Source organism: Mangifera indica, chromosome 9 (genome assembly GCF_011075055.1).
Source record: "Mangifera indica cultivar Alphonso chromosome 9, CATAS_Mindica_2.1, whole genome shotgun sequence".
In the NCBI taxonomy this organism is placed as follows: domain Eukaryota; kingdom Viridiplantae; phylum Streptophyta; class Magnoliopsida; order Sapindales; family Anacardiaceae; genus Mangifera; species Mangifera indica.
In genome coordinates, this window is record NC_058145.1 from 9754933 (window position 1) to 9769435 (window position 14503).

Consider the following 14503-nt stretch of genomic DNA (forward strand, 5'->3'; position numbering starts at 1 on the left):
TTGATCTTGGACAATTCTTGCCAAAAGTGACTGATGAAGACCATACTTTTGTCACTTGTTATTGTTGTAGAGCATGTAGCTTATATACATTGGTCATGAAAAAGTGAACCACATTTGTAAATGAAAATAGGTGTTGTAGTCCCTTGAAATGGTTGTATTTTGTCAATCTACCTACCATAACATCCCTAGAGACTTAGACAATCCTTCAACAAAGTCTATCATGATGTCTATAAACACTTCGGTTGAAATGGCCAAGGGTTGCAGTTGGCTATGAGTGGCTAGATACTGAGGCTTGGAATGTTGACAGGTTTTACAATGCTTGATGAAGTTGCTAACATCTTTCCATATCACCTTTAATAGACTATCGAACTCACCTTCTTGATTGTTATGTTGACTCTAAAGTGTCCCACCACAGATGAAGAATGAAATCGAGGAATGAGATCATTTTTGAGATTGAGATTTATGCCTACTACATATCTCTCTTGTCACTTTAACTTGTCCTGGTACCATGAGTACGGCTCATATATGTTGGAGATAACAAACTAGAACTATTTATGACCTGGTCTTCCATTGAAAATTAGTTTGATTAGCTCTCATTTGTTTATATTCTTTTTTTATTAGCAGATTTTTTGCTAATTTCCAATGGAAAACTAGGTCATAAATAGTTTTGGTTTGTTATCTCTAACACTCTCCGCCAAACAAGAAATGTTTGTACTCTCTTTTATGTTGAATTTCCTTTATCCCAAACATGCCCCTTAACATTGAAAAACTCTTAAAAGATAGTGGCTTGGTAAAGATGTCAACCACTTAGTCAAGTGTGTGACAATAAGTTATCTCCATTGTTTTCTGTTTAACATAATCTCCAAGGAAATGGAACTTGGTATCAATGTGCTTGCTTCTAATGTTGTATTGGAGTTTTTGCTCACTTAATTGTATATTGTAGTCTACATAAATTAAGATTGCATCTTGTTGTGGATAGTTAAGAGTAGACAATAAATTTTGTAACCACATTGCTTTACAAACTGTGGAGGCAACTGTAACATACTCTTCTTTACTTGACGATAATATAGCAATGCTTTGTTTTTTCGATGACTAAGAAAAGGTAGTTAAAGAACAAAAAAATTACATGACTTGTAGTGCTTTTATTTTCTTCAAGAATAACCAATCAATTCAAGCTTTTCACCATATGCAGTAAAAAAAAACCAAAATTCATTGTTCCTTTAACATAACGTAAAATTCTTTATGTTGCTTGCTAGTGTGATTCTTTTGGAGTTTCCATATAGCGACTTAATAAACTTACTTCGTATACTAAATCAGGCCTTGTAATAGTGAGGTACCTTATGCTCCCAATAAGACTTTTGGATAAAGTTGAGTCAACAACATTTCCTTCATTATCTTTTGATATTTGTGATTCATTACAACTGGAGTATTGACAATACTACAATTGCTCATTCAAAATTTATCAAGTATCTCTCCTATGTACATTTTTTGGGATATAAAAATTCTTGTAGCCATTTGATGCACTTGTATGCCAAGAAAATATGACATGAGTCCAGTATCAGTCATTTCAAACTCTCTGAACATGTCTTGCTTAAATTGAGCAAATAGATTTTCATTGTTTCCTATAAAAAGCAAGTTATCAACATAAATGCATAACATCATGAATTCTCCATCCTCGCCTTTTCTAGTGTACATCGAATGCTCATATAGGCATTTCACAAGCCCATGTGCTAGTAGATACCTATCAATTTGTGCATTCCAAGCTCTAGGAGCTTATTTGAGCTCGTACAATGCTTTCTTCAAGCAATACACTTTGTGCTCTTCACCAAAAATGATAAACTCTTCTGGTTGTTGTACCTATATTTCTTCCTCGAGTATCCCATTAAGGAAGGCTAACTTGACATCAAGTTGATAAATTTTTCATTTATGGGTTACAGCTAGTGAGATTATTAGTCTCACTATATCAAGGCGGACAACTGGAGCAAACACCTCTTCATAATCAATTCAATATTTTTGCTTATACCTTTTCACCACGAGCCTTGCTTTGTAACAATTTATGTTGCCATCAAAATTTCTTTTGATCTTATGTACCCATTTGATGTCAATATCCATTTGATGTGGTAGGAGTCTAGTTAACTTCCAAGTATTTTTTTTTTTTTTGAGCTTGCATGTTTTCTTTTATAACGATATTCCAACATTCTCATTCAATTACCTCTTAAAAACTTAAAGACTCATGGTCTGCATAAAGACAAAATAAATTTGTCTTTTCTTCATCACCATCACCTCTTAACTTATTAGTAGTATCATATATTTCATGTAATTGTCTTGTTCTAAAAGGTGGTGTTTCACTTTAGGAGGGACTACTCAAGATGTGGGATGAAGGAGTTGGTGATGCAGGTGTAATAACTTCTTCCTGAATGTGCTCACCATTAAGAGGTGATTAGAAAGGAAAAAGAATTGTTGATATAAAGTAATGGCTTCAGGAAATGATGTTGCCTTTGTGTTTCTTGCGTGTGTTCCTACTTCAATGTTGTCCCATTTCCATATTGCTGCTTCATCAAAAATAACATCTTAACTTACCATTAATTTTCTTGTTTGAGGATTATACAACTTATAAGCTTTGGATTCCTCGATATATCCCTAAACACGTATTTTTATCCACGGTCATCAAGCTTTATTCTTCTTGCACTAGGGACTTGTACATAGGTAATGCATTTAAATATTCTTAGGTGTGTTACACTTGGTTTAAATCCACTTCATGATTCTTATGGAGTCTTATTTACAGGACTCTTTGTTAGACACTTGTTCAACAGATATACCGAACATACCGTTGTTTTAGCCCAAAAAACTTTTGGTAGTGTTTTTTCTTTAAGAAGTGTATTGGACATATCCAAGATTGTATGGTTATTCCTTTCTATAATTCTTTCTATTGTAGAGTGTACGCCATTGTAAGTTGATGTTGTATCCTCTAATCTTTGCAAAAATTTCGGTATGCAGTGGAAGTGTATTCTTCACCTCAATCTGAATGAAGCATTACAAGCTTACTCCCACTTTTTGTTTCAGTGTAAGCTTTGAATCTTTTGAACACTTTCAATGCAACAAATTTCTCCTTAAGGAAATAGATCCATAATTTTTTGCTGAAGTTGTCGATAAATATTATGAAGTATCTGTTTCCTCTAAAAGATACAGGTTCAAGAGGCTCACAAATGTTAATGTGTATGAGTAAAGATGTTTGTGCTTTTCGTGAAACTCCAACAGGAAAGGTTGATCATGCTTGTTTGCTAATCACACTGGTGGCACACATATGTTCTATCATTTTTAAATTTGGCAGACTTCGTACCATGCCATTTGTGGAAAATATTTGTAGACCATGAAAATGGAGCTACCCAAAACGTAGATGCCACTTCTCTGTTTCACTATTAATAGTACTAACAAGACAATATTTTGACTTACTATTCAAATACAATAAGAACATTCGATTTTTTGTCATTTTGACTCGAGCATTGAGTCTTGCTTGTGCATCTCTCAATTCTAAGAAATTATTTTCCATGTGAATCACATGATCTTTCTGTAGCAATTGTCTAAGACTTAAGATGTTGTTTTTCATATTTGGGATATAGTAAACATCATATATAAATGTCATGATTCCATTTTTTTTATGGATGGCCACCTTTCCTTTTCCAATAACTAGTAACTTTGAATCATCTCCCAAATTAATAGGTTTACATGTATGTTCTTGAAACTCAACAAAGACTTCTTTTCTTCCATACATATAGTTGTTTGCACCTGAGTCTAGGTAACATCTATTGTTGCCTTCGAGTGATGCATCATGAACAAACAAAAGTGTTGGTTCCTCTTCAATATTGTTTGATCCTTCAACAATGTTTACAAGTTTGTCATCATTGCTTGGACATTCAAAGGCATAATGGCTGAGTTGTTTACAATTCCAACACTACACAATTGATTTTCCTTCACCAAATTGTAAACTTCTTGTCTTAATTGGATTTCCACGTCCACGTTCACATCCATATCTACATTTGTGTCTACGACCTTAATAAGTAGAGCTTCCATACCCTTTTCCCTGTCTGCCATCATTATTTCTAGAAGACATTTTCAATTCCAAAACTTGTTCACAATCTGTAATATTAACATGTTGTCAAATGCACAATTCATAAACTCAAAGTGGCCTTAGTAACTCTTCGATTATCATGATCTTTAAATCGTTTAGCTCTTTAATGGTTGTGATTACATACTCAAAATTTGGAGTAAGGAAGTGTAACAACCTTTCAATCACACATACATCTTCAAGTTTTTCATCATTTCTACCATTTGATTGACAATACTGATTAATCTTGAATGATAGTTAGATATGGTTTCTCCTTCCTTCATATGAGCTATCTCAAATTCTCCTCATAATGTTTACAGATACACTTTCTTAACTTGTTCCACTCTGTGAATAATGGTCAATTTGTCCCACACTTCCTTACTTGTAGTGACCTTTGAAATTTTCTCAAAAGTGGCATCATCCAATCCTTGATAAAGAAAAAAGCTTTATTGTCTTTTTTGCGTTGGTCCTCGAGAGTATTCTTTTGTTTTGGAGTATACGCTTCTTCTTTGTTTAGAGTAAGGTCTACATAGTCAGTGCTAACAATATCCCTTAGGTCCTGTGAGTTGAATAATGTCTTGAATTAAATGCACCATTTTCCATAGTTGTCCTTAGTCAATATAGGTACATAGAGTTGCACTAAGTTGGAAATTATGATTTTTCTAGATCGTAGTGAAGCTCTGATACAATTGTTGGTTTCTTTAGTATTGATAGAAATTTAAAGTTTGAAACAAACTAGAATACTCTGATTTTTTATTTCACTGAACTACATCACACTTTTATAAGAGAGTTATAGGTAATTTATTGGATAAAATTATAAATAAATTAATTCTAAAAAATAAGCAAAAAAATTTGTCAGCAAAACATAGCAAAAATAAAGTAGAGCTAATCAAACTAATTTCTAATAGAAAACCAAGTTATAAATAGTTCTGGTTTGTTATCTCCAATAATATATACATTAGGGCAACAATAATAGTCTTAAGGCTTTCATAAGTAAGCCAAGAATTTTGCACCCTCTTTAGTAATTTTGAAGGTAATATACTTGCTATCAAACTATTAGACTTAATCCTAATTCAACCTAGACAAAACATTTGGAGCTAAGTTCTCCTTCCCTTTTTCGTAAATTATGTCATAATTGTATTGCATTAACTTGGCCACTTGTGTTTATTGATAACTTTAACTCAAGAAAGTGTTTATGGATTTGATGATCCATTTTTATGAGGAAATGTTGGTTGGCTAAATGTGGCTTTCATTTTTTAATGGCATTAAAGATTACAAACATCTTTTTTTCATAAACTAACAACAACTAGTACTTGGAAGAGAGACCCTTGCTAATGTATGCTATAAGGTACCTTACTTGCATCAATACATCGCTTATTCTATCACCAAAAGCATTTGTTTCAATCAAGAATTGTTTTTTGAAATTTGGCAAGGCTAGAACAAGGGTAGTGGTCATTGCTTGCTTCAGTCGATCAAAAGCCTCTTAGGTTGTATTGCTCCACTAGAAGGAGTTGGTCTTAAGTAGATTAACAATGGTTTTGCTATGTGCCCAATATTTTTAACAAATTTTTGATAGTATTCTATCAGCTTCTTTTGGCAAACAATTTGTTTCCTTTCAGTAAATTTAGTATCGCCTCAAAGTGATTAAGAATGAGTTTGGAGACTACAAAGCTCTATAGTTTCCCAGGCCATAACAATTGCATTGAGGCCACTTGTTGATTCCTTCCTATCAACTTATGCAACTACAGATTATTTATTGTTGTTAGGTCTCTTTCCTTCTACCCTTTAAGAATACAAGTTTGCCCTTGCTTAGTGATAGTCATTTTAAGATCCTCAAAGTTCCACATTATATCCCCCAATGTGGACAAGCATCGAATTCCTAATATATGGTCATGGCTACTCAAGGGATTAATAAAGGCATCTATCATAAACTGCAAACCTTGCACCTTCCATTCTAGCTCATTACAAACTATAGCTTGCAAATGGGTGGGCTACTCATATTACCCATGGGTACCCGCTCATTAAATGAGTATGGGTTATAAGTCTTTGAACTTGTAATAGTATTACAAGTGGGTTAGGAGGACCAACAGAAAAGTTTTAAAAAAAAATTGAAGTTTAAAGTTTCAATTTGAAATGGAAAATGTTTAGAAAAAAATGGAAGTCTTTTGATATAAGAATAAGATTTTCTTACCCTACCATTGTACTTTTTTCTAATATTTTATTTCAAAAGAAAAATCAACTCTCATCTCCAATCTCAAGGCACTATTTTGTTTCATATTTCCAATTTTCAAACACCACTTTTTAACCATTTCTCTCATCCTACATCTCCAACTCTAACTTTAACTCTTAACTTCAACTTTAATTTGAAGTAAAATATGTATGTATTTAACAATTATTTTTATGTATATATATATATATATATATATATATATATATATATATATATATATATATATTTTTTTTTACAAGTATATCTCTACTGCTTAGAGTATTAGGAATTGAAAGAAGTAAACAAAGGCAACAAAGAGAATTCTTTTTTCTTTTGTATAACATGCATAAAAAAATGGTTACTCTGATTTTTGATAAACCTTTTAGAGGGCGTTTGGTTGGAATAATATTTTATTATTAAAATAGAAAAATTACCTTAAAGATATATTACCTTGAAGATTATTGAATATAAATTATTACTTTGTTTGACAAAATTTGGTAAAAATTGGTAGTATAAATAATTATTATGTTTGGTTAGAAGTGATAAAAAATACTAGTATATTATATTACTTAAATACCCTTAAGTATAATTATTCTAATTTTTTTATGTTATTTGTTATATTAATTAAAATTAAGATTATTTTTGCTATAAGAAAATTAATAAGTAAGAATATAGTTATAATAAAATCAAGATTGTCTTAGTAATTTTTTAATACTTAAAATGGAGGTGATAATCAGATTATCCTTTATATTATATATCACATTATTATTGGTAATTAAAAATTACCAGAATCTTTCATCTATTATAAACTAAAATAATATAAACAATAAAAGATAGATTATTGAAGAAATTTTTATTACCTCTCAACCAAACAACCTTTTAGAATATTTGAAAGGGAATATGTGTGGCAACAACAGGATTTTGACATGTTGCATATTTTAGGTCTATAAAAAACACAACTAAGTTTGGATTTTTATGGTCATTGGGTTCCATCTCCTTTGTATATCTAAACCTTCATCCTCACACATTGGTTTTAATGATTTTGTAAAGAAGTAGTAATTTAGGCTGGTGAAGGTGTTAACCCTTCTGTTATGGGAATTGAGAGAGATAATTAAGAAAATTTTGTTCTTTGTGGATAAAATATCTTCAAGTGTAAATTTATTTATTTTGATTATAAAACAATATAATAATTTTAAGCATGAAATGGAACCTCATTTGATTTTAATAATAGTATCAATTTTGTTTTATAGTAACCTCCTATTTAGAGGAGACAAGCCAAGAAGTTGATTTGGGAGTCAAAGGTTTATTCTCAAAACGAAATTTATTTGTACTCCAATAAAACACTATGATTGAGAATCTCTGTGTATTAATTTCCAATTAAGAAACCAATCGGAAATTCATAAATTCTATATTACTAGTGTTTATTTATTATTTAAGTTGATTATCTTGTGATTGAACATTTTAATAATTACATTATCTTTTATTGATTTTTGATCGAAATATTTTTATTTACACATTTATTGATTTCTATATTTTTATATGATTGTATCAATCTTTGTATAGATAGTCTCATGACACAATACACAATTATCCCCATGGAGAAGTCTCAATCTTCATTTATGAAAATGAAACCTCCTATCAATAGTAATGGTGCTTCTAGAACTAGAAGTAAACATAAAAGTTCTAATGTTTGGAAACATATTGAAACATATTTTGATGAGAAAAGGAGTGAAAGGGCAAAGTCTATATATTGTAGTAAATCTTTTGCATATGTTAGTTCCTCACATGGGACTAAAAATTTGAAGCATCATATGGAAGATTGTTTTAAAAGTGTCACATTGATAGACATCAATTATTGTTGGATTATGAGAATAAATAGCAAACTAAAAAGATTTGTCAAGAGACTTATCATGAGAAGATGGCAATGAGAATTATTAAATATAATTATTCATATTCAATAGTAGAGTATGAAGGAATTAGGGATGTGTTTAATTATCTGAATCCTGATGTTAAGTTAGGGCTAAAATTGAGTCGAGCTTGAGCTTGTCTGAGCTTGAGTTCGGCTCAATTTGCATGGAATCGAGTGCACTTCAAAGGAGCTCAAGCTTGGTTTGTTTCAAAAGAGTCGAGCTCGAGCTTTTAGCTTAGCTCGTTATTAAAACAACGTCATTTCAATGTATATTGATCAAAACGATATTATTTTGTATCAAATTTTTTAAGCTCGTGAGTTTGATAAGCTGAACACCTTAAAACTCGAACTCGAAAATATTGAACCTTTAAGCTCAAGTTCAAACTCGAACAAGCTTAGTTCGAATCTAATCCTAGTAACACCTCTAAGGCGGATTGCTTAAAAATATATAAAAGGGAAAAGGAAAAGATTAAACATGTTTTAAGGATGGTTCCTAGTAAAATATGTTTAACTTTTGATATATGGACTTCTTGTATGATTGAAGGGTATATTTATGTGATCACTTATTACATAGATGAGAATTGGTTGTTACAAAGTAAAATTCTCAATTTTTGTCATATTCCACCTCCACAATCTAAGGCTGTTTTGTCTATGAAATTGTTTAGCTTCTTAAAAAAATGGGGAATTGAAAAAGAAAATTTTCTCTATTACTTTGGACAATGCAAGTAATAAGGATAAGATGAAAGATATTTTAAAGAGTAAACTTTGTGTGTAAAATTTATTGTTATGTAAAGGTGATTTTTTCATGTGCGAAGTTATGCACATATCTTGAATTTTATTGTTCAAGAAGAGTTAAAAGTTGCTAGCATGGCTTTACATAAGAGTCGAGAAAAAGTGAAATATATCAAAGTAAGGGTAAAAGAATTAAATTTGGGGAATTTGCTTATAAAATTGGTGTGACAAGTGTAAAAGGATTGAGAATGGATGTTCCCGCTAGATGGAATTCAACTTTTTTAATGCTTGAAAGTGTTTTATTATATTGTCATGTGTTTGTTCTTTGATAGAGTCTGCTTATACTTATTGTCCATCAAAGGAAGAATAGGATAGGAGGCGAAAGGATATGCAAATTTTTAAACCCATTTTACCATATAACAACTCTTTTTTTAGTTTTCAAATATTTCACTGCAAACGTATATCTTCAAAATGTATGAAAAATTTAGTTGCATTTGAATAAAGAGATAGATAGTGAGGATAAAGTTATTAGTACCATGGCAACACAAATTAAATTAAAATTTGAAAAATATTGGGATTCTTATAATATTATGTTAGTTATTACAGCTGTTTTTGACACTCATTTCTAGTTTGAGTTTGTGAAGTTTTGCTACCAAAAGGTTTATGACCCAATTATTGAACAAAAAAAGTTAGAGATTGTCAATCAAGAGTTGTATAAGTTTTTTGAAGATTACGAGGTTCAATTTTGTAAAAAAGTTCCATTGCCCTATCAATTGCCACTAGTGGTCTAGGTAGTCTTGGAGATAATATATGTGTCACTATACTTTTTTATAATCTTGTAATTAATAATATATTTATTATTAATACTTTTTTTTTGCATTTCAAATTTTTATATTTAAAATGGTGTAGGAATTTGACTATTAGAGGGCTTGTTTAGAGCTATGTCTCCTAAGAAGTTTGAATTAGACCTTTACTTGGGAGAGTTGAGGTATGATAGCATCAAGCATTACAATATGGATATTCTCAAACATTGGAAGATATATTGTGATCGTTATTTGATACTTGTCATGATGGTTTGTGATATCATGAGTATATCAATAACAATTGTTGCATTAGAGTTCACTTTTAGCATTGGTAGCAAAGTGTTCAATAATTATTGAAGCTCACTTTGACCAAATAATGCAGAGATGATTTTTTCATATGCGATGTTGTGCACATCTCTTGAATTTTATTGTTCAAGAAGAGTTAAAAGTTGCTATGGTGGTTTTACATAAGATTTAAGAAAGAGTGAAATATATCAAAGTGAGGGTAAAAGAATTAAATTTGGAGAACTTGCTCATGAAAGTGGCATAACAAGTGTAAAAGGATTGAGAGTGGATATTCCCACCAAATGGAATTCAACATTTTCAATTCTTGATACTTATTGTCAAGGAAGCAAGGAAACATGAGGAGGGATGAGTTTTGGCATTTCTGAAACATTTCAATTTTTGAAATGCCTCGACACTAGTACAAAACGTTTCAGAGCGTTTCAAAAATTTAAGAAAAAAAGGAAATGTGTTTCAAATTTTGGAACTTGTTTCTTCGATTGAAAAATTGATATAATGGAAATTTGCAAAACCTGCTCTTCATTTCCTCTCCTCACGGTCATCGACTGTTTATTTCCTCTTAGTTGTTAGCTATTCGTCGATTCATCATTGTCATTGGCAGTCAACTATTCGTGACTTCCACTCCGTTGTCCTCTATATTGATACTACCGTCCATTTGATATGAATTAAAGTATTCCTTTCCGTCGTCAACTGTTCGTTAGTTCTTCAATGTCATCGACAATCGGGTTTTCTTCAATTCTTCATCATCATTGGCAATCAACTTTTCTTCAGTTCTTCATCATCATCGGTAATCAGCTATTCGCCAGTTCCTTTCTACCGTCAACTATATTGATAGCCTATAGTGTTTTACTATTCATTTTTCAGGTATAAAGACGTGTGTTCATTGTATGTATGTTTTTATTTTGTGTTTTCACTTTCTATATATCACCAAAATGGTAACTTTTAAAAAATGTATAACCATGTTCATTTGCATGTTGTATCTTACTGTATTCAACTGTGTTTTATGAAGTTGTCAGCCCATTGATTATTCATTAGGGTGAGATGAAAGGCAAAAACCAAGTGACTGTGAAGTGGATTTTGCAACATTTATGCCATAATGTCAAGGCAAAAACTATGTGACTATGAAGATGAACGTTCAACTACCAGCAGTCCTTTACTTGTTTTGAATATGGAGGGATTGTAATTGAATCAGGGTGTCAACGTGATAGCCTAGATTATTTTTATAAAAAAATTGTATTTATAAAAAAGCCTATATATATTTTTTTATATTTACACATTTTCTCATATTTTTGTTTCCTATATTTTTGAGAAAATACGTTTTTGAGTTTTCATTTCTATCTTTCCACACTTTTCGTTTCTGTGCTACGTAATTTATTGTCTATCAAAGGAAGAATGGGATGGGGGGAAAGGATATGCAAATTTTTTAAGTCATTTTATGATATAACAACTTTTTTTTAAAGTTCCAAATATTCCACTTCAAACTTGTATCTTCAAAATGTAAGGCAAATTCAGTTGCGTTTGAATGAAGAGATAGTGAGGATAAAGTTATTAGTATCATGGCAACACAAATGAAACCAAAATTTGAAAAATATTAGGATTCTTATAATATTATGTTAGCTATTATAGTTGTTCTTGACCTTCGTTTCAAGTTTGAGTTTGTGGAGTTTTACTACAAAAAAGTTTATAACTCAATTATTGCATAAAAAAAGTTAGAGATTGTCAATCAAGAGTTGTATAAGCTTTTTGAAGATTACGAGGTTTAATTTTGCAAAAAAGTTCCTACTTTCTATCAATTACCACTACTGGTCCTAGTAGTCTTGGAGATGATATATGTGTAAGTCACTTTACTTTTTTATGTTCTTGTAATTAATAATATATTTATTATTAATAATTTTTTTTTGTTTATTAAATTTTTATATTTAAATGGTGTAGGAATTTGATTACTATGAGGGTTTGTTTAGAGCTATTTCTACTAAGAAGTTTGAATTAGACATTTACTTGGGAGAGCCGAGGTATGATTACGTCAAGCATTACAATATGGATATCCTCAAACATTGGAAGATATATTGTGATCGTTTTCCGATATTTGCCGTGATGGTTTGTGATGTCATGAGTATATCAATAACAATTGTTGCATTGGAGTCCGCTTTTAGCATTAATAGCAAAGTGCTCAATAAATATTGAAGTTCACTTCGACCAAATAATGCAAAATCTTTAATATGCATAAGAACTTGGTTGTGTGGATATAAATATAAAGGTAACATGTTAACATAATATTTCAAATATTTTATTATTTTCTATTGTTAATATATTGTGATTGTTATTGTTATAGGATATTAAAATTTTATAATTGTTTTTCCCTTTTGATAATGAAATTGATGATGATGACCTTTTTATGCCATTAACTAATCCAGTGACTATGCAATCAAGAGAATCCATTGATATCACGGTTGCGTATTGAATTTTATTTGAAGTAATCACATTATCCACGCTTATTTATATTTCATTGCATTTGTGATTTCCTTTTCAGTTTTCTATATATAAAACCAAAATATTTATATATGTTAAATTTAATTTTTTATGTTGTAGATCATACCAAGGTGAAGGTACCTTTATCAAAGCTTACAAGTCATGAACGGATAAATATTGCGTAATGGTTTGGATTTGTTGGATTTCATTTAAATGTAGTAATTATTGATGTTTTTCTTTTCTTCTCTTAGTTGGTTATGAATGTGTACATTCTCTTGTTCTGGTTTGTTTTGGCTGCTGGAAATCAATTTGGTTGTTGTTATGGTATCTTTTCATTTACTCCATTTTGGTTGTTGTTTTGTTCTACTTGCTGGAAATCAATTTTATTTTTGTGTTGGTTGTGTGTACCTGCCATGTGAGCTGGGGGGGGGGGGGGGTGGGGTTCGTAGTGTTGTGGCGGCACGAAGTTATTCCAATTTTTTAGACAATCATTTGTATGGTTAGAAAGAAGTAATGAGGGGAAACACCAAATTATTGAATAGATGACAGAATCACAGAGGAATAGAACAAGCCTGCATGTTAACAAATTTTGTCAGTTTCTTTCACAAAACCAGAAAGTTACTTCACATAAATTAGCAAAATGTCAGCCAAAGTTGGAATGATGTCAAGTGGAAAACTAACGTCTGGCTGACCATTATGGTATTTAGATGTTAGGCATGACATGTTTAATATTTAAAAAAATATTTTATTTTCCAACCATGGCGTGGTAAGCTCCAAAAAATTGATTGATTAAAAATTTGTCAATTTTACAATACAATTCTTCAATGCTAATTTACATATATTATAGCATTTAATAAGAAATTAATACATTTATTTATAAATTTAAAAATTAAAAAAACCTCATATATACCGGTTTTCCTATTTTATATTCGTATAACTCAATCTGTTTTTTAATCGTACCTATTTTACCCATACTCTATAGACTTGGTCCGTGTCTAACCCAACCCGTTGGTTTGCTAGGTCTATTACAAACTAAGGTACACTTTAATTCTTCTCCATTAGCCACCTTAACCCTAGTACCCTTAACAAGTCTCAAATCACACCCTAATTTAGAGGTAGTATCTTGGCTTAAAAAGTTGTATACTGCTAAAATCTACTAAAATATAGAGTATTTTCCTTGTGTTCTCATTAATCACATCACCCTATGATTAGTCAATCCATTCAACACATTTAAGGACACCTACATTAGACTAGATTCTCCATTGTTATTCTCTAGTTTTTCCTCCCCTTCTTCCTCCTCTCTCGTGGTGACTTGCAACTGTAATATGAATGCTTGTTTTTTTCTTTCATTTATGGCCAAAAGAATACACGTCATTACACCAAAAGCAAAGGCCCTTTGTTATCTTCTCATCGAGGTTTTTATTAGATAAGGTTCGGTTAGGCTTTGGAGGGACTGCAAGCTATGATTTTGGTATTGATTGGGTTGGTAAAAATCTTTCTTAAGAGGTTGGTTTGACATAGGCTGCTAGAGATGTATTTGTATGTACTTGAGTGTTAAGGAAGAATCTATATGTTCGACGAACAAAGGGTGTACGAGTTGGACATTTAGGGCTTTTCTCTAATGGCAACAATGGTTATTTCTTAAAGTTTGGCTAATGAGTAAACCTTAGCCCCAAAGTTCTGGGCTTAATCATTCGCATTGGCATCTATAGAACATCAATTAATCCAGATAGAGAAAACTAAGGGTCTAATCTTCCCTAATTCCAACCCTTGGATATAATTCGTCAAATGAACCCTGGTAATTTAAAAGAGAACCTACCTACTTTAGATTCTTAGGTTAGCTAGCGGATTGTCATAAGTATGGACTTTGAACCTAGTATTGAGAAACTTCACATAGTCCTCCCATGCCATCGGTTGATCTCCTCTAGTTTAGATAAAGCCCTGGTGCCATTGGACGATCTTCTCTTCAAGGT